Source organism: Sphaerodactylus townsendi, linkage group LG03 (genome assembly GCF_021028975.2).
Source record: "Sphaerodactylus townsendi isolate TG3544 linkage group LG03, MPM_Stown_v2.3, whole genome shotgun sequence".
Lineage (NCBI taxonomy): Eukaryota > Metazoa > Chordata > Lepidosauria > Squamata > Sphaerodactylidae > Sphaerodactylus > Sphaerodactylus townsendi.
Window position 1 is genome coordinate 39,769,428 of NC_059427.1, and position 26,020 is coordinate 39,795,447.

Below are 26,020 nucleotides of genomic sequence, written 5' to 3' on the forward strand. Positions count from 1 at the left end.
CTTTAATAATAATGTTTTGTTTTTATGATCAGTGCGGAAGACCCAACAGGTCAAAACATATACAGTCCTATATTGATCATTTATAATGACTGCGTTATCAATTTTGTTTGAGATCTTTGTAACAGTTTATACTGATTTTTTATAGGTAGCCTTTATTCCAGGCCTTGTGTTTTTACAAACTTATTGTGTACACAGTGTAATAAATATAATTATTGTATAAAAGATGTTATAGTTTCCAGATCAACTTTTGAGGCTCCCAGTAGTTTTCTGGTATCCATAGTAATAGTTCAGGACATTTTGGCAAGGCTTCAGGTAGTGGAGTCCTAGGTTTAAATCATTATTTTATTCCACACAAGAGTAAATTCTGTTTGGACCGTCTTTTGTTCAGGAGTCATTTGATGTGACTTATTATTTTCTAACATTCCTGAAATTCTGTTGAACTGTACAGCAAGAGGACACCCAGTGCCATACTACAGGTTTTTGCAATTGTGATACACTTTTGAACGGAGTTGAGAAGAGGTGAACAGAATATCACGCAGAAATGCAATTTTTTCAAATGAAGCGCCAGTTAACTGAAGAGTTGGAAAGGAATGTTTATGTTGCTAGGACAATTATTAAGTTGAATAAGTGTTTAATAAGGGCCAAACTTGATGTGTCGACAACCCTTATGGCCACCACAAGGATTTGTGACTGAATAGCTTCCTCTGCTATTCCACCATTTAAAAATCATGGATTTTTTGGCATTTGAAAAGGTACAGGAGTTAAAAAAGAATGCTCTCCTGGATGCCATCAAATCTGTTTTGATTTTAGTCATAACAAGAAGGGGAATCAGTGGGAACTGATGAGGAGAAGAAATACCACCCCTCACACACACAGTGAAACAACTTCCTTTGCCTCACCACTGACTTTTCTATCACTGCTTGGGCTCTTCCACTCCAAAACCATTTTTTATCACCATTATCATTGCATGTCCTTTGTAAATTCGCTCCATTCTCATATTGATTGGAACCAGCCTGGTCAGCTAAGTTATTTTTATTTATTTTTTAAAAAATATTTCTGCATGCAATAAAACAACATCTGGAAAAAAACCTCCTCAAACTGTGGTAAAATAACATCGATTACATAACAATGAATTCAAGATAAAAATTACAAGGAAGAAGGAAGGAAACCCAATCTAAATTTAAGTGGCTATAATAGGAAGGATTTCAGCAAGGTTTTAAGATCAGGAAGGCACAGACTCACCTAATAATGCCACAACTGGACATTGTCATTGGATTAAGTGAGTCTATTAGTGAAGAAATTGTGTTGAGGAGCTGAAACAGCTTAGTGACTGCCTGGCTGATTGATAATTGGCTTAAACACTCCACAAGACCATTCCAAACACTGCCCCATTTACTTTTATGTGAAAAAAAAATCAACAGAGAGGTTTTTACAAAGTGACATTAGAGAGGAGTGAAAATGGAATTGAACTTAGTTTCTGGATTTTATAAATATATACATTAAATGTCAATGACTGCATCCACTAGATTGAGAAAATCAAAAGTAATCAGGCCAAACTGGCAATTAGTAAATTACAAGTAAAGTATACTCTGTACAAAATAAGACATAATTAACCATACTAACATATTAAGTCTGAGTTATTTTTTTAATGACTGAAGAATGTATGGCAAAATATTGTCAATAGCTTCATTAGAATTCAGTGGGAAGAAGTGGTTAGAGAGCAGATATGGGGAAACCATAGAAGTTTGGTGGGTGACCTGGGGTAATTCACACAATCTAGCCTCTCTCATAGGATCACTGTGAGGATAAAATGAAGGAGAATTAGTTGATCTTTGCATTCTTATGCCAACAAGATCATACAGTATGACACACTTCAAGAATGAAAGGGAGTAACTGCCAAAGCTGTGACATTAAGTGACAAGAGACATGACAGTTTATTATTGACAAGATGCAAAGCCCATTGTGGGGGTGATGCAGTGGGTCCTAGCAAGGGTGCAATAGGCTTTACTGGGGCTGTAGTGCCCCCCCCACTCCTGGTGTGACACTTGCCTCCTACCTGGTTCTGTGGCTTTGGGATGGGAGAGGTCAAAACAGGTGTGCCTTGGGGTAGGTGGGAAAGTGAGGATGGGGGAAGGTGAAGAGGAATGGCTTCGGTGGGGGGAAGGGTGGCAAGGTGAGACTGGGAGAGGATGGAATTGAATGGCTTGAGGTGGTGGAGGGTTGAAAGGTGAGGGTTGGGGTGGCAGGAAGAATGGAAGGTGAGGTCCCTTGCATGCCACCCCTCACTCACTCCCCTCACTCACTCCCCTTCCCTTGCATGCCACCCCACCCCCTCCCTCTCCATCCCTTAGCTTTGTATGATGGGTAAGATGGGGATGTGATGAAATAGTTTAGTACTTTTTACTCTATGCCAAGTGTACTCTTATTTTATCATCATTCTCTGTTGTTCCTTATCTGTTTCCTGTTTTACTCTGCACATTTTCCCTTGCTTCCTTTAGTTAGCTAGGCCACCCTCACCAACCACACTCTGCATTTTATTATAATGTAATACTGCTCATTAAATAAAGTGTGCAGAGGGTGTCATGATATCGATGGTAAACTTTGGCACGAGACTTATACTAGAGTGAAGAATTATGACAAAGGTAGTTAAAATTATTTGAAGTATAACACACTTTATGGTCAGTTCCAGATATGATTTTTAACAGGCACATAATATATTGTCCTATCTCTGCAGACATTTACATGCAAATGAACATCTGAACCATTTGTATCACAGATCAGTCACATATCACAAAATACTTGACCAGCATAATACAGTAACTCATCTATAAACTGGATTATCGCATTGATTCAGAAATCTACTTAGATAATAGAGGACTATGATACTTACATGAATGAAGGAACCATTTTGATTTGGAGAGGGAAGACTTGGAGTTTCTCAGTAAAGTTGCTGAGAGTTGGATGCAGCCTTACGTATGCAATTAAGTGCTGCTAGATTGCAGCTAACTTATGGTGATCCCAGCAAGGGGCTTTCAAGGCAAATGAGAAGCGGTGACAATTTGCCATTGCTTTCCTCTGCAGAACATTCCTTGATGGTTTACCATCCAAGTACTAATCCTGCTTAGCTTCTGAGATCTGACAAGATAAGGGTATACCATATGACCTTCATTCCCACGGCAGTCTCCTAGGAATTTTTGCATAAATGCACAATAGTTGGTGAATTTTGCTGTTTAATAGCCAGGTGGGAATAGAGAAGTAAAATGGTGCCATAAATTAATGGTGCAAAATGGCTCAGTTAAAAATAAAAGCCCGTAGGAATAGAAAACAGAACAGGAAATGGTCAAAACCATTTTCTACATGGGCGGGGAAATCAAGGAGATAAATTATTTCACTGCTGTTATTTCTACCAATATGTGGATCTTCACTTTGATTCTTTTATGTAGCTAGTGCCATAATGAATCAACTGGTTTGTGAAGAATGACAGCAGTGTAGAACTGTTAAGACTTTACAAGTGCTTCCTTCACTCAGTCAAGCAAGAGGTAACTGATGAAGTCACATGCCTGGAATCACATGAGCTTTTGAAAAGATCTCTCCCTTCTTCTTCCAACAAAAGCTGAGAGACAAACACACAGGCACAGAGAGACTGCACAGACACTCAGAATAAGCACTTGCATAGATAGAATTTGCTGTTTCTATATTTAGTGTAAATTCATTTGGTGTCTGGTGAAGTTCTACAGCATAACTCACTCACATCTCTTCCCTACTGTTTGCTCTGCTAATTCATTGCTGTACAATAGAAACACAATAGAAATTGACCGTTAACTAAGTTGTGTGTGTTGTTGGGAGGTGTTATACTGACATATAGCTTTGAATGACCAGGGGCCTCAATGCATGTACACAGCACATAACATTCAAGAAAACAGAACATTCCCTCCTTATGAATAATCACTGATTTCCTGAGATCTCATGAAAGTCACTGAATTGACATGTCTAAGTATAATAAACATTTTTATAGGGAGATTGTTTCTATAAAGATATGATACATTTAAGGAAAGACTGTTGACTGAAGTAATAATTTTTTTTGCAACTTCAGTTCAAAAACTCATAATGTTTAACATCCTCTCCACAAAAATGACAGCACTGAAGTGAACAAGTTTTTTATAAGACATTAAATTCCGCATTGTGAAGCAAATTACATAATAAAAGGCTGAATAGAATAAAAACAAAGACAAAGACAAAATAGCAACATAAGCTGCTATATGTGTTGCTTTAACAACATGGGAACTCAGCAAATATTGTTCCTTGTCTAAACCACATCTTAATATAACTTTTATGGGTGAAATCCACATCCACTTGAGGTTGATAGTAATTCTCCTATTGACTCCAATGTATCAGTAGTACTAGCAGGGTCACAAGTAGTCTTAGTTTACTCTTTAGCTTTTGAGAAAATACGATGAAATTGTTTCGCAAATGTCAGCCTCCATTCACTGCACTCAAATTTGCCTTTGATCTCAATGAATACTTTTTTCTCTGGTTAATATACGTCTTTTATCTAAATTGCACAAAGAGAAATTTGGACATTACAGTGTTTCAATATTGAGCCCACTTCATACAAAGAACCCACATATACTCAGAAGACTGTTTCTGCTGTGTGGAATTCTGTGGAAGGACCATTTAGAATTGTAAGCTAGAAACAAGAGGCTTCAGGGAGTCATCTGGTTCCATGATTTTAAAAGGAACAATGGAAGAAGTGTTGCTATTCCTGTTAGTCTTTTTTTTTTTGTTCTCACAGCAGCTAATCTCCCAAGAGTATGCCCTGTTCAGGATTAAAATGACAAGAGATCTGTGAAGTTATCTGACATTTCCTGGACTGTCTTTATTCTATAATTCTCTGCTTGTGTCCTAGTGTCTTGGGGACAGAACTAGGTAGGCACTAGGACCCAAACAAGGACATAGAACAAGGACAGTCCAGGAAATGGTGGATGAATTCATAAATCGCTTGTCATTTTTATCATGAACAGGGTATAGACCAGTGGTGGCAAACCTTTGGCACTCCAGATGTTATGGACTACAATTCTCATCAGCCCCTTCCAGCATGGCCAATTGGCCATGCTGGAAGGGGCTGATGGGAATTGTAGTCCATAACATCTGGAGTGCCAAAGGTTCGCCACCACGGGTCTAGACCAAGAAGGCTCCTGCTGGAGTACACAAGGAATTGTTGCTTTAAGGAAATGGATGCTGCTGTTGAAGAAGATTGGGTGGTGCATCCCCTGGGCTTCTTCATTCTGTCAGAAAATGTGGGACTTAGTGAAAAGGACTGGGCTCTGTCAAAACTTATCCTGCACAAACTAAGGCTTTCAATGCTGGTGAGGAAGAACCATTTCTAGAGATGCCTGAATGTTCCCTGGGTTTTTTTCTTTTAGATTCACTGATCTACATACAGTATATGGCTTCTATGAACAATGGCATGTGCATGTGTGGTACACATCTTCTGTACAAATGTGTCATGAAAAATGTTGATTTATTGATGCATAAATGATGATGTAAAATTGAGACATTTCAAAGGAACAATGTAGGGCAAAGGAAACAGAAACTATTGCAAAAATAAAAAGTCATGGGTATGATTTCCTTCAGAGAAAAGCAAAAGCAAAATGTCAACTGTTTCTTGCCTCTTTCCTTATTCAGAAATATGAACAGGTGGAACTATATTATCAATAACATGTTCTCCTCATTTCTGAACCAAACGTAAATTTCAAACCATATTCAATTCTTTTAAAATATGAACAAATTTTTAAAATATATTTTTGGCATTGCCCAGTCAATCAGTGATGGTTAATAGGGACTGTTCATATGCTAAAGTGAACATGCATGCATCCTGAATGAACATGCATATACCTGTCTGTAGGTAAAAGCCAACATGTGCACACTTTACAAAGGAAATTTGGATTCAATCACACATTTGTCTGTTCATGCACTGAATGTAACATGAGAATCAGTCAATCCACATTTAAAGAAAAATCAAGCAGACACTGTACACATTTATTTATTTATTTATTTATTGTATTTGTATACCGCCCTCCCCGAAGGCTCAGGGCGGTTTCCAACAAAATAAAAAGTTAAAACATCATATATATAAATTAATTAAAATACATAAAATATTAGACTAGAGATGGCTTCAGCCATTCTATTCCCCCTTTTATGAACCCACGGGAGGCCAGATGTTTGCTTTTTGTTGCAGTTGATATTATTATTGTACACGCATTCATTGTTTCTTGTGATAAAGGCTATAATAAAATCTCATTCAGTTTTATAAAAGGAGAACCATACATGGACACTATAATTTACATTGACTAATGTGACTCATTAAATATATTTAATAAACAGTTACCTGAAGATACTGGAATACATATAAACAAATGGAAAGCAAAATAATGTTTGTATTGCCCTAAGGTAGGGGTCCCCAATGTGATACTTGTGGGCATCATTGTCTAAGACCCTGAAGAGCTGCTGCGAGTCTGAGCAGATAGTATGGACCTTGATAGATCCTGAAGACATATTTGAGAGTTTGATCCAATAATGCTTTCCCAATAATCTCTAGGAAAGAATTTGCCTTTCAATAGAGCTACACACAGAGTTGCTGCTGCCACACCTTGAATAATACAGCTTGTTCTCTCATCTTTCAAACATAACCTAAATGAACCATAAATTGATGGATTTTAAACCACAGCTGCTTGCTAAAATGAAGTTCCACCTTATGGATTTTCAAGGCAAGAGATGAGCAGAGGTGGTTTGCCATTACCTTCTTCTGCATAGCAGCCCCAGCCTTCCTTGGTAGTCTCTCATCCACATAGTGAACATGATCAAACTTGTTTGGCTTCCAAACTCTGATGAGATAAGGTAGTCTGGCCTATTAGGGCTGCTATGCATTACAGCTTTCTGAAAATAAAATAAAAATCAGTTGCTTTCCTAAGTGTCAGTCAATTTTATAAATGTATGGACATATGTATGCAGTTTTTCCACTGGTATCTTAAAGTATCTATAAAATGTAGCAACACTGAACTTTCATTCTTGAAGGAATGATTTGACACAACTTCCACGTCATTTTCCATCTTAAGTAATTTGTCAGGGAGTACATGGTATGATTAAACCCTCACCTGGCAATCATATGCATCCATTAATAATGTTCTTGCAGTGATTTAAACATATTAATTAAGAGAAGGCCCTCACTAGACGCTGATTCCCTGATCTGCATGCACAGTTTAATAATAATCATACTGAGTGATTAAAATGATTATGGGGACATTGTGAAAAATTCATTTGCTGTGAGTAAGCCAACAACTTTGCATCTGTGTTGAGAAACAATTATAGAGCTTAATTGGGAGCCATGTAATGATGACAGCAGTTATTTCAGTGATTGATTCTGAAATTAAAGTGAGCTGGCAAATTAAACACCAGTATATCAAAGGCTGAAAACTGAGAGGAAGTTTTGGGTCCAGGGGGTGTATGTTCTACATAAGTTTAAATAGATGTGGGAGAAATGTGTACTGGGATCAGAATGTTAAAGAAAACCTAACAGGTCCACCATCCCTGACAAAAATGTGAAAGAGGCTTTTGAACTTTAGCGAGATGGCCAATGTTATTATCAATAATATCCCATAAGCTACCAATTTGTTGCAGAAGACTTCAAACGGCTCAATTTTACTGAATTCATATTCAAATGGCTTAATTCATGTTAATTCATGTTCAAATGGATTGATACCACAGCCAGTAAGTTACCAGTGTGTTGCAGATGACTTCAAGTGGCTTAATGTTACAGAATTCATAAAGCAGAAGGAATGTTTTTATGTTTTAAAAGGCAGTTAAATAATTCCTTGCCACAATCCATGTAATCTAATTGACCTTATATTTGATCAATCTGCACTCATATTTTGAAGCATGTATTTCCAAACTCTCTCTCTCTCTCTCTCTCTCTCTCCTATCACTGTGGCCCTTTCTGCACGGGCCTCTATGCACCCTCACACCGGCAAGAATACTGCCGGCGTGGGGGTGGAGGCCGTTCGCACGCAAGCGTGCGAGCGGCCCCAGCAAAGGCCGGCGCAGGAGAGGCGGCTCCGCATGGAGCCACCTCTTCCCCGTCCCTCTCCCACTTACCTCGTCGCTGTCGTTGCCCTGCTGTCCTCCTAAGCCCCGCCCAAGCTGCCTTCCGACCTCCAGGGGTCGGAGGACAGCGATGGAGGGTCTTAGGAGGACAGCAGGGCGACGACGGCGACGAGGTAAGTGGGAGAGGGACGGGGAAACAGCGTGTTCCTGGTGGTGCTGTTTGCACCACGCCGCCGGGAACACGCTGTTTACTCAAAAACTACCCTTTAAACAGGTGTTTTTGAGGGCGGCCTGACGCCGCCCTGAGGGAGGCGAAGGGGAGCCAGGTCGGCGCTGCTGCGTTTCAGCAGCACCACCTGTGAGAACGGCGGCCTGGGGACGGCGTTTTTTCCCGTCCAAAGGCCGCCGTTTTTGGCCCATGCGGAAAGGGCCTGTGTGTTTCTTTGCTGAGATCTTTTCCTTTTGTTGTATGTTAATATCAGTTCACATAACTATTAAATTCTACAAAGAAGACCTTTGGTTGGGCAGCTCTTCTCAGTTATTTTGCAACCATTCTATTTGTGAAATATAAAATGTTTCTTTTCAATGCATTATTTACATCAACAGTCTCAAAGTCATTGGGATTTCTAGACCTTTGGATGTCTCAAGAAAGATACATCAGGTCTAGAAAGCTCTAATGCTTTTGTGATGGACCAAATCACCATTATTAATGCAGATTGTTGTTGTAGCTGTTGGAAATTGCAATTATCGATAAGATTTCAACTGTTCCATTTTACCCTGATTCACATTCCACCTCTTCTGAATGTCAGGTTATGATGGAAAAAAGTAAATTATTGATTTATCTCAGACCTTATATACCTCTTTTCTCCCCATGAAAGCAGTTTACAATCTCACTGACTAGTTAAGATCTGAGAGGCAGCATTGAATCTAAGCTATACAAACAAGAAAAACTGGAGACCAAAGACAAGAAGAAGGGACTGAAGTTTATAAGTAGGATTGACAATTCCAGGTAGGGCCTGGTGTTCCACCAAAATTACAGCTGATTTCCAGACTACAGAGATCAGTTCCACTGGAGGACATGGCAGCCTCAGAGAGTGGATTCTATGTCATCACATCTCCACTCTACTCCCACCTTTGCCAAGCTCCACCTTCACAGCTACCACCACTAAATCTCCAGGAACTTCCCAAACCAGAGTTGGCAACCCAAGTTTAGAGCATCATAGGCGAGAACTGAAATGAAATCTTTGCTAAAGAACTTGGTTTCTGCAAGCAGGGCAAGAAAGTGAATGAAGAAGATAACCAGGATGTTTTCTTTTACAATATGAAGGAATAGTCCGTTGGTAACTATGTTTGGAGCCAGGGTGGTGTTGCCGAAATCAGGGTCAGTCGGCTACTATTCAACTTTTCACACACAACCTATGGTAATCTGAGTAAGAAAGTAAACTTTTTAAAACAACTAATTACCATGCACTGCTAATTCAAATACTGTTGTTGAAACATGAGTGATTCCAAATTAAAATATGTTTAAAACTACTTTTATGAATTAACTTTAGGTGTCAAAAGAGGCCAGAGCAGTCACGCGCTGCCTAATATATAGGGAGTGTGCTCCACCCCTTACCCTTGTGCATCATGCACGATCAGGCTGGGTGAGGCTCAGCCGCCCAGCCGGCCCAGGGCATGCATGGTCGCTTCTCATGTGCCCTGCCCCCTGTCGCAATTACGGCCTTGTTGATTCTAGTGCCATTATTTGTGTAAGATTATGGAAAAGAACTAGAAGAGTTTCTCCATGCTTGCCTAACCCATGTTACAGCCCTGATCACCCCCCATATTATTGCCATAATATTTTCTTCAAAAATCATATTGGCAGAAGCCAGTTGTCATACACTTCTCTGTATAGGTAGCAGCATGTCCACTTGGCAGCAAGCCAAAGGTCAAAGGTTTACTTTACAAAATCTAATCAAAGGGACGAGTTACTCCAGCATAACCTGGAGGTCTCATTTTGTTTGAGGGCATACTTGATTACCACACCTTGCTAAAACACTTTAAGACAAAGGAATATGGAAAGCCACCTTGGTATCAGATGCTGCATTTCACTATCTCTTCTAGAAACCATGTTAGCAACAGATGGTTGCTTCTTTGCAATTACTCCACCTATTGTTATGACTCTCTTAAACCACTCACCCTGTCCTAATCAAATGTCTCAGCCAAATCTGAATAACCTGGGCAGTGTCTCTACCGAGTTACTCTGCATAAAGCCATTCTGTGCTTCCTGATTTAATCTAAGAGCAATTGACCCCCATTGTCCCGGGGTTCAGAATAATAGATAGAGCTGCTAATTAGCTCAGCCCAGCAAGCCCAGCATGGGAAATTCCAGAGAATTTAGGAAAATGAAACTTAAACTTACCTGTCCCACCCCAAACTGCTCACAGGGGTATAAAAATACAGTGCACCCAAAGTTCCACGTTCTTAATGCTGGTTCTTTACTCTAGTGCTACCTGGCTAGCTAGCCAGTTCCTGCTGCTGGTTCAAGTTCTCAATGCTGGCTCTCAATGCTGGTTCAAGGCCTCCAGGCTGGCTTCAGCTGCTGCTGGCTCCAGCTGCTGCTGGCCCCCACTCTCCATGCTGGCATAAGAATCCCTGCCTTCTTCCAGAACTTCTCTGCAGATTTAGGTAACGTATAAGTCCCCTGCTTCCCTCACTCCTATTCTATCATCCAAAACCTATCTTTTCCTCCCTATTTATATACTTAGGAACTTTGTGTATGTGCCTTAATGTCTCACTGTGTGATTGCTTGCAAACAAAATTTATATAAAAATATTTAAACCGCAATTTGGTCTTTTGTGAATTCTCTGCAGATATGTTTAAAGCAGTTTCTGGTATACATAGTCTTAAAAGATCCCTACCCAGCCTGCCTCTCGCATTGCCAAGCCGAGTTATTTTCCCCATTGCTACTTTAAGATATTTGTGTGCTGTTACACTCTTAGCAGCTGGTGGAGATTCCTTAGAAATAAGTTCACAACCTGTGAAAGCTGGGTAACACCCAGAACCTCAGAAGTGTTGTGATGCAATAAATTTTTTCCATAGTAATCAGTTCAGGGTTGGTTAAGCAGGAAGCTTCATATCTGACCCCAAATCTAAGCAGTAAAGTTTAGGGAGGGATCTTTTCACTATCTCTCTGATGCGTATATATTTGGACAGGAGTAGGTGCTTGGTTTTTCCCTCCCGTTTGAAACATGAGTGATTCCAAATTAAAATATGTTTAAAACTACTTTTATGAATTAACTTTAGGCTATCTGCAGTATTCTAATAATTGGTGAACTGTGATGACATTACTGTTGATTGGCTTTGGAGTAGTTATAATGCCAGTTTATGTTATCCATGGTTTATCACTCCTGATAATTTATCTCTAGTTTATTCCTGTTGTTTTGTTATGATCACAAAAGCCAAAACAAATGAACAAATAAATAAAGCTAGCAGTAGTCATTCATCCTAAACAAATGATACTTGCCACACAAGTGCCATGTGTGAATACATGTTAAGAAGGTGTGGGGAGAACTACTGACCAAAAAAAGCCCTAATAAATGCAGAGTTGTTATGACTGTTTCCCAGGCATAGGTTTGGATCTCACCAGCTTTTAAGCTGGTAAAAAGGCACAAAAAGAGCAATGCTAGAATTATGGACCTTAATGGACAAAAGTGGAATGCGATGGTAGTTGTAAAGGAGGGGCATTTAACAGGACTGGCTGAAAACCTGGTTGTATCTAACCCACAGACTTTAGTAGTGCAGGATACAAATAAGCACTATTCTGATTTAATGCAACAAACAGTTAATTCCTGAGAGTTTTCTATTACTGTTGCAAATATGATTATCTATAAAACACAATTTATTTTGACATTTGTAAATAGCTGAGATATGCTGCAGACCCGATTCATTTTCTTCTTTACTGGCTAACAGAGACAAATCATGTTTTAAAATAACAGTGTTACCATTATTACATTATCAATCTCAAACTAGTAGTATAAACATCCCCTTTCTGTTTTCTTCCTGTCCTTTGAAGTATAATCTGTTCTGATTTATATCTCTAAAAGCATAGCCATAAGCAAATTTATTACATCACTTGCAAAAGCTATGGAAGTCTCTCTCTCTCTCTCTCTCTCTCTCTCTCTCTCTCTCTCTCTCTCTCTCTCTCTCTCTCTCTCTGCAGTCACAGCTTCAAGCCATTTGGATGTATAGTTTGTATGAATACGTTATAATTATTTTTGTAGGCATTTGGATGCCTGCCTAGGATATACCATTAAAAAAAGGATTTATCAAACAGTAAAATTTACAATAGAATTTACAAGATGGATATAAAAATCAGTCTGGTGTGAAATATGGGATGATATTTAATATTTTCAGCATGCTTTTATTAGTGCAGGTGTGTTACAGTGGCCTATTTAAAATGGAGCTGAATGGACTCTGTAAATTATAAGCATAATTTGATTTTTTCTCCCCTCAAAGGCGGAAGCAAAATGGCACAGATATTGATCTTACCATGAATTATCACAATAAGCTGGTTAGATGCAGCTCGGCAATCAATAACCCAGACAAAAACCTGGATATTGGAGCACATCAGTGTTTGGTCACAAATTCATTTGGAACCATTCTCAGCAGAAAAGCAAATCTGCAGTTAGCATGTGAGTGTTGCAACCTCATGTTTTATTTATCTTCTATTTTCAATTATTTTGTGTACTGAAACCAATTTATGAGCTAATTAAAATATCAATGAAATTTACCATGAAATGGTCATCATTCTTTACCTTTTCATGTTCAATTCCAATGCCTTTTCCAGTAAACAGTAATAATGGCCCTGATGTCCCGGATCTTTGCAATGTGTAATAATTATCTACAAATGACAGAAAAGGTCAAGAAAGAAGAATGGGATTACTTTTTGTTTAATAAACTTGTTACTATCTTTTGGTGGGGAGGACACTGTTTATAGTCCAGTTCCTATTTGCCAGATATCTGTTCCATATCCAGCTACGGTTGGAAATAAAATAATTGCAAAAGTATAATGATGTCCAGCAGAGTCACAGAAATGTCACACAGTATAATTACCGTACTGACATTTAGTTACATTAACGGGCATTTATATTTATATTTTGCATTTGCTTTGTAATTGCCCTGGCCTTCTTCTATTCACCTGAATTTGTCACTGTCCTTTTACAGGTCCGTCTATGAGTATTTGAATCCCCTAAAACAAACAATGAGATCCTTCCCTCTCTTGCCTTTCTTTGGGTTGCAGAGCTTGTAAAGGAGCAAGCCAATTCATTTCCTGAAAATAAAACCCAGTAAGTCAGAGGTCAGGTTATCATAACAAAAGCTTGGGTAGCAAACTACACCTCACTGTTGGAACCTCGGCTTTCTCACTAGTCACTGTGAAACTCCATTTCTTCTGAACTTCCGTTTCCAGAATAAACAGAAGGAACTTTGTTCTGTATATCATTGCCTCTGACTTCCACTGCAACCCTCAACAGAGGCACGCTTTAGTGGATTTAAAAGGGCATAATTGTACTGTTAGTATCCCGACATTTTTGACAGGTGGCTATGTGAAGGCTTTCTTTGAAGGCCTCTTGAAAGAAGCTGCAAGTTTTCCTTCTTTTCCTCCTCCACCCCCATCCAACGGTCCGGGCTAGCTGCTGCACTGAGACAGCAATTGTTTTTAGAACTCATTAATAAAAGATAGTTCTAAAGCCAGTCTTCTGTAGCTGTTTCAGACATCAGTAAAGGTATTAATGATTAATACTCTTTCAATTCCTTTTGCAAATCTGCTGTTATGGAGGTCATGCAAAAGAGGCAGGAAAGGTTATGGATGGTTCACAGACATATTTTGTGTAAAGAGGAACATTTCTGCCTGTTATTAGTATGGTTGACACCTGTTTCCTGTTGAATTTCTGAGCATGCTGGCTGCTATGTAAGGTCAGGAGAAAGCTCATCATCTTAGGTTCTTACTTAGGATTTTACATTGTAGTGTTTAATTTGGATTATCTATAGTATCAAAGGCCATCTCGTTCTTGTGTATCAGGTTGATGGTATCTTGTGTATCAGTAGTAGGTTGATGTATAGGGATCCTTTATTACAGAAGACCAACTATCCCTTAGAGGCATTTTTGCCCTCTTTTACTATATGACAAAAGCTTAGAGACTGTCACTTTTATAAGGGAGATGTCGACATCTCCAGGGCCCATGTTTGTGGACACAGAAATCACAGCCAGGCAGGAAAGATCCTGAATAAGAATTTGCACCCTTTAAATGAGTCAGGTTTTCTCCCCCTGGAGGTATTTTATCCCTTTTACCTCTCTATTGTCCGTCTATGAAGAAGAAGTCTTCTGCCACTCCATAGGTCTGCTATACCCTCAAGTATTCCTGAGTTATCAATATTAAGTCAGTGAACTTCCTCTTTCCCTCTTCTCTGATTCCCCTTCTCCGAGAAGGTTATACTGCCAGAGTAGCCAGTTAAAAAAAATAATTTCCGAGCCTCTTGACACATCTTTTTGCTGTGCTCTCAAGCAAGGCTTCCTCATTCACTGCTGTTTAAGACTTCTGGCATAGTATGTCCTGCCCCTGCCATCCAAACTGCGCTTGCCACCTGCCACATCCACTGAGGCTGCAGCTAATTCCATTGCAGAGTATCCAAAGCCACAGAGAAAGGGTTCTTATTCATTAGCCTTGGGACACTGTTGTCCGAAGTTAAAAAGTAATTTTCATGTGGAAATAAAGAACATTCCTAAGAAACTTGGTTAGTCTTTATGAAACACTGTGTATTCCCTTAATTTTTTTTTAAAAAAAGGTTTTGCTAGTCTTCACGTTTTGTTTCACTTGAAGTCATTTCTCAGGTCTTCTTGACCTTGACCACTGTATGAAAAGTTTCCATAAATTCCCCTCAGGATGCTGGATGACACCCAAACATCAGTTTGCTAATAATTTTTTTCCTGGGATCCCAAGTCGATTTTTACAATACTCTGTCAGTTGGAGCTGTCCAGTACTGAATTTCTCTGTTCTATCATTCCAACAACTTTGCCAATATTTGCATGTAAGAACATTATATGATAGTCACAGTTCCCACTGTCAAAGCTGTTAAATGTTATAATGGGGTTGTGGAAAATCATCACAGAGATGTCAGTTACCATGGTGATGGTAATTGTAATGTGTTGCCCAATGCAAAGTGTCCAAGTGGTGGTAATATTTTCATTCAAGATGTCACACAGAGTAGGCCTATTCAATCAAAATATGGACATTTTGTGTATGTGGCATTGTATTTTATTTACCTCCCGCCCTTTCCCAACTAGTTTGGGCTCTGGGCAGCTTTCAACTTCCTGTCTCAAGATGACATTTAGTGGTAAGATTTGTGCAATTAAATTGAAAGTTCAGTGCATTTCAGTAGAGTCTCAGGCCTGTTCTGACATTAGCTTTGTATTATGGAAGTGTCTCCTTCCCAAGGAATATTGGTTCTTCTATCCACAAGGAAGGAGCCAACAATGCGTCTTCTTCTCATGCCAGCACTACCCCAATTTTGAAAGGATGGTGCTGACAATGGGAAAAAGTTGTAGACCCCTGTCAGGTGAACTGAAACTTCTGATATTATCCAAGGCCCTTTCCGCACGGGCCAAATACAGCGCCCTGGGGATGGCAAAAACGCCATCCCTGGGAGCTGTCTGCATGGGGGCCGCAGCTGCTTCGCAGCCATGCCACCCTCGCGCCTCCCCAGTGGTGTGAAGCCGCTGTTTCCCAATCTCACTCCCTGAGTGAGGTTGTTGGGAAACAGTGGCTTCCAACCACTGCCGTGCGAATGGCAGTGGCTGGAAGGCGCCATCCCTCCCCTCTGTCCCAATCGACTTACCTTCCCTGCGACCATCCGGTGCATCGCCAAGGCCTGGGGACATGCCCTACCTGCCCTGCGACTCCGGAGCGGTCACACAGGGCAGGGGGGCGTGTTCCCTGGCCTCGGCGATGTGCCGGACAGTCGCAGGGAAGGTAAGTCAATCGGGCGACGGCGCAGTGTGGCACCGTCTTCCCATAGTTTCAGGAACCGTTCATGTGAATGGTCCCGGGGGGTTGGGTCGGCGTCATGTACACTGACCCAACCCCCAGCATGGCCATGCGGAAATGGCCCAAGTTTGGGATGTACTGAATAGGCTTCAGCATCAATACAAAATATCAGTAAAATTTTAAGCCAGAATTTTTAGATAAACCTGAATAAAGCCAATATGAATCAGCTTTATTCAGCTATACCTGAAATTATTCAGGTTACAAAAAAACATGAACCTGAAATTTGTCAGTTCTCACTTCCCCTGTTTTCCAAGCCCTAAGGGACTTTAAGAGCAGGGATTGGGAAACAATCCTGCATGCAAGACTGAGCATGCTCAGTCCCATATGCAGGGTTGTGCTGTCTCCTTCCCCCACCTTGCTTCCAGAGACCCACAGACCTTAGGAAGCAAGGTGGGGTGAGCAATCCTACATGTGTGCTGAGTGTGCTTAGTCCCACATGCAGAATTGATCTGTCTTCACTCCCCCTTCCCCCACCTTGCCTTCCATGACCTGCAAACACTTGGCAACAAGGTGAGGGGAGCACTCCTCCATGCGGGACTGAGTGTGCTTAATGCTGCATGCAGGATTGGACTGCATTCTTCCCCCATCTTCCTTTCCATGACCTGCAGAAATTGGAGAGCAAGGTGGGGGGAAGTGATCCAGCATGCAGGACTGACTTCAGTCAGCCGCACATGGGGACTCACCCTGTCTCCCTCCCTTACTTTGCTTGCCAAGACCACAGGGGAAGGGAAGCAATCCTTCATGCAGAACTGAGTTCACTCAGCCCCACATGGAGGATTGCACTGTTTCTCCCCCTTGCCTTGCTTCACAAAGTCCACAGGTCTTAGGTAGAGATCCTCCATGCAGGAGAGAGCTCCCTTAATCCCACACTGAGGGTCAGGCTGTCTCTGTCCACCTTGCTTCTCAAGACCCACAGGACATGGGAAGCAAGGGATGGGAAGTGATCACTCATGCAAAACTGAACTCACTCAGCCCTGCATGTTGTATTAGGCTGTCTTTCCCCAATGTTACCCAAGTCCTGCAGCCCCATATGGAAATTTTTCCCTCCCCTCTCCATGGTTGCCCAAGCCCAATTGGGCTTGTGAAATGGCAGCAGAGGGGAAGGAATTTGAACAGCTGAAAAAACCAAATCTTATCTGGCTTTTTCAGCCCCAGGTGTATTCAGCTTTACAAATACACCTAGAATGGAAAAAGCCAAAATAAGGAGAAGCTGATATGGCTTTTGGGTGTGGATGTGGGTGTGTGTGTGTGTGTGGGTGTGTGTGTGTGTGTGTGTGTGTGTGTGTGTGTGTGTGTGTGTGTGGTTATTCAGATTTCCTGAATCCCTAAGCCCAGTGCTGAATTGCAGTGACTCTCACTGTTTGTCAGGAGCTGTTGAAGTGAACTTTTTAAAACCTTCCCTAATGTTTTTGTTTTCAGAACAGAGGCTTAGCTGTGCTGGAAAGGGAAGGGTACAAATCTAATGCATAAATAAATAAATAAACTTTAGACAGTATATAAGCTTTCTTTTCTGGATAGTCCTCTAGAAACTCTCTGTCAGTTAGGCAGATCCTTCTTTGGACCACTGCTTTTTTACTTGAAGAAGTTCTGTAAAATTATCTCTGTTATTTTTAATCATGCATCATCTTTGAATAGTGTCCCTCACATGATTATTATTCCCTTTTTCTTTGGCTGTCATCAAAGCTGAAATTGTAACTACAAGTAAAGGTAGTCCCTTGCGCAAAAACCCAATACGATAGACACCACAATAGTGTTTTTGTGTAATAAACTGGGAAATGTCAGTTGAAAAATCTCATGTGGTAAGACTTCAGTACTACCACACAAACACACATTTTGGAAACTGGAGATATCCTAGACACATAAAATCATTTTCAGGACATTTAGATGCATTTTGGCCTGTGGGTAAAGGAAATCCAAAGCAATCACCCATGTTGTTGGCAATATTATTCTCCCATGTGCTATAGACTTTACACCGATAGTTTAAATGGGATTAGTTTAGATATAAATTTTATGGTGAGGGATTAATAATGTATTTCAAAGCAGACAACAAATATACACTAAAGGTTATTTGAAGAAGCTCCTGAATCTTGCCAGCGGATCAGGCATTCAAGAAGCTCTTTCGAAAGTTGAAGGACTCCATCCAGAGTGTCAGATATCTCCCCTCTGTTGTAAGGAGGGGTGTGTGTGGCCAAAATGCAAAATGGATAAGTCACACACAGTGATCTATAAATTGCTTAGATCCAGCAAAAATAAAAAGGATGTTGATTCAAATAACAGAACATTTTAGGAAGAAAGGCACATTGTAAGCTCATGGACAAAACATGACCCTCCCCCCCCTCCCTTAAGAGAACAAAGGGGCAAGTAAAGCTTGTAACAGATTCTACTTTAAAAGTTCAATTAATGTAGCCCTAAAAGTCAGTCTGAGTGACAGATTTATAAGTAGTACAATATGTAATTCAGAACTAATCTTAAATTGAGTATAACTGAACTACTGTGTGTACTTAAAGCACAATGGCGATTTCCAAGCTCCAAGATGTTAAATTAGGCAGCCATGAAGCTACTCGCACATGTGCATTGTGTGCTGTTGGCTTTTTCCCTTGAATAAAGGTGTGGTATTGTCCATACTCTACCTGTGTCTAGAAGCCTATTGGTTTAATGTAGAAAAATGGATTTTTGAAAAAAAAATCATGGACAACAGCATTTGTCATAAATAAAAGAACAGTTTAGGTTTTGTAATCTCACTGCCAAAAATAGTAGCCATGCCTGGCTGACATCAGCTCATGCCCAAGAGAAAAGTGCCTGGAACTATACTGAACTTTTAAAATGGGAGTGTTTTTTTTCCTGAGTCAGATGCAGTCGAGAGTCTCTGTCTGCTGACTCCTGAATAATTAAGGTCTATTATTATGAATGAAGGTTACATAACTCACACTTAATTGCTGTAAAGTGAGGCACGTTCATCCATGCACTAGGAAATGTTATTTGTTATTTAATAGGAATTATGTAGAAGCAACAAACTATAGACAAATTGTTTAAGGGGAGTAACCCAATCTGGACCAGATAACAATGCCCACAGTTTGGGCGGAAAGGGGCTTTATAAGCAATTTACACATTTGGACATGTTCACATGTGGTAGTTGCCAGACTAATGACAATTCAGGCCAATCCGTCTATTAAATCCTCCAAGACAAATGCATGTCATTTGCCAAGTATGGTTACCCATCATGGACTCAATAGATTTCTGTTGGATGTATAGCTTCTGGTAGTCTTGGAAAAGTGTGTTTATTTCAATCTGGATTAAAGCCTGGTTTTTAGATGGAAATGGTCTTAATTGCCATGATTTATGACTTTCCCCAAGAGAGTTACAGGAGGAGTGTGTCTCTGTTAATTCTCCTGGAACTCTGTGCAGTTTTCAGTGCCATTGACCATTGTATTTTTCTAGAGAGACTGGCTGGGCTGAGAGGAGGGGGACCTGTGCTTTGGTGGTTCCACTTTTATTTGATCACGAAGTCCCAAAACTGGTGCAAGAGGACTACTGCTAGGACCCATGGGATTTATGGTCACCTTTGAAGTTCTCCTGCTGCCTACTTTATTTTCTTTTAGGTGTTGGGTTAAAATACATATTTTACCCAGGCTTTTAATTAGCGGTTCACATCTGGGCTATGGGACTGGGTTCACATTTTGCTCAGTGAAGACCTCATTATTTCAGAGCCTGGAGGTGAGGTCCCTTGAAGGCTATGGTAGGGGGACCGTTGGGTTTACTGGAGTATTGGCAGCAGGCATCTATGCCATACTGGGTCCTCCTAGGTGTCTTTTCCTGAGGACTATGAGTCACTAGGGTGAGGAGAGGCGGACATAACAGAAATATTCTAAAGATTGATGAATACATTCTAGAGCTTCAAAAACAGATGATTTATCAAACATTTGGAGTACCCAGTGAGCCTAGAGAAAAATGTCCTTTCCTGTTAACAAAGGCTTAATGTGTATAGATGAAGTTTTTAATGATATAGAGGTAAATAAAAATCACCTAGTAAATAGCATCCAATTAAGCCTCTACTAAAGGGACAGAACTTTTTTTTCTTCTGGCAGTTAGCAGCCCTACTGACAGCCCCAGGGGGAGTCAGTTTATCTTGGATGATATGAAGAGTTTGAGGGGTACTCTTGAACTAGGTCTTGCTGTCTGAAAAACAATTTGGTGTTGATGCTAAAAATACTTTACATTATAGCTTATTGCAAAGTGTCTGCCTATCTGAACTTTTCCAACTTAGCCATGCTGATTCCTGCTAGCGTAACCTTGATTTGGACAACTATTACATACATCATGCAGGGCTGCCCTTAAAGACTATTCAAAAGTTTCAGTTAGCATAAAATGTGACAGTTCATAAGGAAAGAGGAGGAGGAGGAGGAGGAGGAGGAGGAATTTGGATTTAACCCTTTCTTTCCTGTAAGGAGACTCAAAAGAACTTACAAACTTATTTCTCTTTCTCTCCCCACAATAGACTCCTTGTGAAGTAAGTGAAGAAAGTTCCAATGGACTGTGATTAGCCCAAGGTCACACAGCAGGAATACTGGAGTGCAGAAACAAATCTGGTTCACCAGATAAGAGTCTATCACTCATGTGGAGGAGCAGGGAATCAAACCTGGTTCTCTAGATTGGAGTCCACCTGCTCTTAATCACTACACAACACTGGCTGTCCTAAAAGAGTGCTTTGAACATGTAATACCTATTTTAAAGTGGCTTCAAAGGCTGTATATTTGCTTCTGGGCTCAATTTATGATGTTGATTCTTAACCCTAAGGCCTTTCATGATCTTGGATTTTACATGCTCTGGTCCTCCTCTGACAAAGTTGCACATTTCTCCTCTTTTAAGACTAGCTTCTTCTCTTCTTGTCATGGGACCAGTTCTTTAGAATGGACAGTGGCATAGGAGGTTAAGAGCTCGTGTATCTAATCTGGAGGAACTGGGTTTGATTCTCCGCTCTGCCGCCTGAGCTGTGGAGGCTTATCTGGGGAATTCAGATTAGCCTGTACACTCCCACACACGCCAGCTGAGTGACCTTGGGCTAGTCACAGCTTCTCAGAGCTCTCTCAGCCCCACCTACCTCACAGGGTGTTTGTTGTGAGGGGGGAAAGGCAAGGAGATTGAAAGCCCCTTTGAGTCTCCTACAGGAGAGAAAGGGGGGATATAAATCCAACCTCTTCTTCTTTTTTCTTCTTCTTCTTCCTCAAGAAAAGGTGTGGAGGTCACCTTCACTGATTGTTGTTTGCCAGATTTTCAGAGGCCTTTATGTTATTGAGGTTGCTTCTGGAGTTCATAGTAAGGAAACCTTCAAAAGATCACCAATAAATGATCTCAGTCTTTTAGAGTTCAGCATTTATTTACAGAATGTACCATTTGAGCCTAGATGCCCTACCTCCAAACACTCCAGTTTCCATTTTATAGCAACCAACTCTTGGTTCTCCTTCTCAGACTTCCCCAAGAGGCAGATGGACTCTCCTCTAAACATTTAACTCTTTATTAACTGTATTATCCCTTTGTATGCTTCTTACCACAGGAATCAATGTGAAGGATCATACTGAGGGTGTTAAGGCAATTATTTTTACTTCTGGTCAACTTTGTTTTAATAATGCTGAATGTCTATATTTTCATGTTTTTTAAATTTGCATATTTTGCCATATTAGCATTTTGTTAGCTGTGCTGAATCCATTGGAGAAAGGCAGAATATGAATTTTTAATAAACAAAAATCACATGATAATCACAGTTATCATACAATAAGCATACTCCCCAATCTGTAGCTCCATTTGTACTTTGATGGACAGCCATCAAACCTTTGGTGAAATCAAACTGGGGTGTAAAATCTATGAATACTTTCCAGATAATAAGAAGTAAAGGAAAACGGTGTTGTAAAGAATCAGCAAGACTGGGAAGGAGAATAAGCATGAAACAAAAATACCACTCATAACTATTCATGCTGGGTGAAAAGAGAAGACCAAATATTATTTAAAATAACCAATTTGTAGGGGATGTGCAATGGGTTTCTTTCTAATACATGCAAATCACTTTGTCTCAGACTCAATCGCTAATCATAGGAAAGGATGGTGGTTCCTATTTAACTCAGTTCGCTTCCATTGCCACATGAAAGTCACTTGTCTGTCACCAACCGTGATTTCAGCTTGTTAATTTCAAGCGATATTGGCAAGCAGCTTTAATTCACATACAAGATTAATGGGCTTCACAGGAAAGCAATACCCCAGGGACAGTCAGCCCTTTCACACTTGTAAATCGTCCACATTGTAAACAGCTTTCCTTCCTGTTATAAACAGGGCTGGAGTTGTTAATAAAGGAACTTTTGTTTGGCATCTCAGGGTGAGATTTCAATGGGTAAGCTTGCAAAGTAAGCACAAACGTTCTTCACTGAGGACTCGATTGAAGCCTGTTGCTAATTGCTCCTCAGGAAAGCCCATCATAATTTCCAATCCTTTTGTCCAGAATTAAGGTGTAGTGCTAGCAGGCATGCCCAGGGAAGCCTGGATCCATACAAAATGATCAGAATACCTGCAGGGAATGTTGGTGGTGTGAGAGCCTGACATATTGCTTTGCAGTTTGCCTGTTCCAGGTGTATGATGAGATGCATGTTGTATATAGTGGCACATACAAAATGAAAAGAGCCCTGTGATGCAGAATGGTAAGCTGCAGTACAGCAGTTAAAGCTCTGCTCACAGCCTGAGTTTGATCACATTGGAGGTTGAACCAGGTAGCTGGTTCAAGGTTGACTCAGCCCTCCAACCTTCCAGAGTTGGTAAAATGAGTGCCCAGCTTGCTGGGGAGAAAGGTGATGGAGGGAGGCAAATGGCACGTTATCCTGTAAACATAGTCTGCCTAACAAATGTCAGTAATCTAGGCTTGGTGATTCAGTAAATCTGAATCACAGAATATCAGCTTTTTTTTGGCTTTTTCTTTTACCAATAAAAAATCCCAGGTGTATATGTAAGGCCAAATATGCTTGAAGCTGAAAAAGCAGAATAACATTTGGCTTTTTTGACTGTTTACATGTCCCTTCCCACCACCACCATTTCCCAAGCCTGAGTGGGCTTGGGAAACAACTGAGAGGGGAAAACAGAGAGAGACCTCCATGCCAGGCTGTGGGTCTTGGGAAGCAAGGTGAGGGGAGAGAGTGTGATCCTCCATGCAGGGCTGAGCGAACTCCTGTCGATCTTAGGAAGCAAGGTGAGTGGGAGAGACAGCATGGTCCTCCATATGGACTCAGTGCTTCAAGGATGATCACTCCCCCTCCTTTGCTTCCCAAGACCTGTGAATCTTGGAAAACAGGGGAAAAATAGACAACCTGATTCTCCATGTGGGACTGAGCAAGCTCAGGCCTGCATACAGGATTGCTCCCTACCCTTGCTTCCCAAGTCCTGAGGGTCTTCAGAAACAAGGTTGGGGGGAGAGACAGTCTGACCCTGACCATAGTGGATAGCTCTCTGGGGCTTGCAAAGCACTGGCAGGTGACAGAACGGACAAATTTCAGGTTCAGGTTTTCTGAACTCAAATATTTTTGGTAATAGCTGATAAAACTGATTCTTATCAAGTTTATTCGACTTTACTGAAAAATTCCAAAGTTAAAAATACCCAAACCCAAAATTTACTGATCTTTTGTATCAATGCTCAAGCCTAGTAATGGCTCAATGTTTGCACCAGGGATTATCTTTACTATTTATACCAAATGAAACTTCTTTATGACTTCATGTTTTGCTACTAAGGAAAAAGATCTTTGTCAGTTCATGCTGTTCTTTTACTTGTCACTGAAACACTGGCTGATCTCCTCTCAATTCCCCAGAAGGCAGGTCCATTTAAAGAAACTGTCTAGGAACTGCTCTAGGAAGCAATTGCTACTTCCTTCTTAGAGCAGGTTTTTTTTTTGCTTCTGTTACAAAGAGTCACAGGTTCAAGTGTCAGGCATCTGCTTAGCTTTAGGCCAAAGTTTACCTTTGTGCAACCCATGATGACAACAGAAGGAAGAAGATAAAGGAAAGAAGTTGCCAAAGGCCATCGATCATGCTTAGCTGAGTTTTCTTCTTGTGCATGGCTTCAAAGTACCAAGGGTTACCAGAGCCAGCTTCATAGCTATCTTTCTGTTGCAAATTAGGTTTTTCCTTCAAGTGTAATGTTTCTTGCAATGAACTACTGACCTCCACTCTATTGGTGAAGTCCAGCTGACATCCCTTACTTAAGGGTGATTTTACCTGTGGTGGGTTATGCTTCCCACAGAACAGGACCAGATGGAGTACCACATTCTTTGTTGTTCACATCACTCCTTGTCGCTTTTTCACTGCAAACCTTGGTTATTATCATTTCAGACTATTTGCATAGCATACCCAGTTCTTGGCCAAACTATCACATTAATACAAATTTTTTTGGTACTCTAGGGGCTCTGTCAGCAATCTTCAGTATTCACTGTAGGAGCACTGGAGAACAGGAATCTTCACTTCATCTATAGATAATTGGAGTACTTTTGAATAATTAGTGGCCATCTTCTTGATGCCTATAGTGATGCATTGTAAAGTAATTGAAAATAATTTTAGCCCACTGAAAAAAGCTGAGCTGAAACAATTATGGTTATTCTCTTTTTTCTCATGGGCCCCTTCCACACGGAGGCGGAAGGGGTTGGGTCGGCATAACTCATGCCGACCCGAAGACTCTGGGACCATCCGCATGGATGGTCCTAGAGCCGGCTGGGATGACGGCGCCGCGGAGCGCCATCGGCCAGCCGACCCAGCTTGTCCCCGGCCCTCTGGCACATCGCCTAGGCCTGGAGACACACACCCCGGCCCTGCGCACGTGTTGCAGCGTCGCAGGGCAGGGGGGCGTTCCCCAGGCCTCGGCAACACGCCAGAGGGCTGGGGACAAGGTAAGTGAAGGGAGGGGGTGGGGGGAAGCGGCTGGAAGCCGCTGCCGGCTCCCAGCTGGCGTTTCCAGGAAAGTGCGCTTCCAAGCGCACTCTGGAAACGCCGGCTTGGCGCTGGTCGGACGGCACGAGGGTGGCACGGCTGCACAGCAGCTGAGCCCCCTGTGCGAATGGCTCCCTGGGGACGGCATTTTTGCCATCCCCAGGGTGTCATAAAATGCCTGTGATGAAAGGGCCACGGGCTCATTCCGCACATGCAAAATAATGCACTTTCAAACTGCTTTCAGTGCTCTTTGAAGCTGTGCAGAATGGCAAAATCCACTTGCAAACAGTTGTGAAAGTGGTTTGAAAACACATTATTTTGTGTGTGCAGAAGGGGCCTTACTTTGGTGAACAATTGGAGTGCCATTATGATGTAGTTGCTGGTATGCTGCATGTTCAAATCCATTTGAAGTCTGATGGGTGACCTCAGACCAGTCATTTTCTCCCTCTTGCCTCCAACAGCTATTCTGATTAAATGGGAATTGGGACTATGATGCATCCAGAACCATGTACCCTTCAGTGAACGGATAAGATAAAAATGTGCTAGATAGATAGAGGAGATTAACTGGTAAAGAGATTCTTCAATCCACATTGTCTTACAGTCTATGAAGTTCTGTGGCTCATAAGATATGTACAATTATGGTGCTGGACAAGACAGCAGTTTGGTTTTTCATACCACCACCAGGACTAGAATCTATTGCAGCCTCTATTTTTTGCTGACTTATATGATCTTTCAGATCTCAGAAGCTGGATGGGTGTCCTCCGAGGATTACAGGAGTCATGATGCAGAGGTGGCAATAGTAAACCAACCTTCAAACATTTATTTCAAATCCTATGGAGTTGCCATAAGTCAGCTGTGACTTGATGGCACACGCCTATTCTTCA

At 41.1% G+C, this 26,020-nt stretch overlaps 1 pseudogene; it reads left to right on the forward strand.

Moving 5' to 3' along the window:
* The first annotated feature begins 367 nt into the window (after positions 1 to 367).
* On the forward strand, positions 368 to 25,701 carry LOC125427770 (annotated as a pseudogene).
* The last annotated feature ends 319 nt before the right edge of the window (positions 25,702 to 26,020 follow it).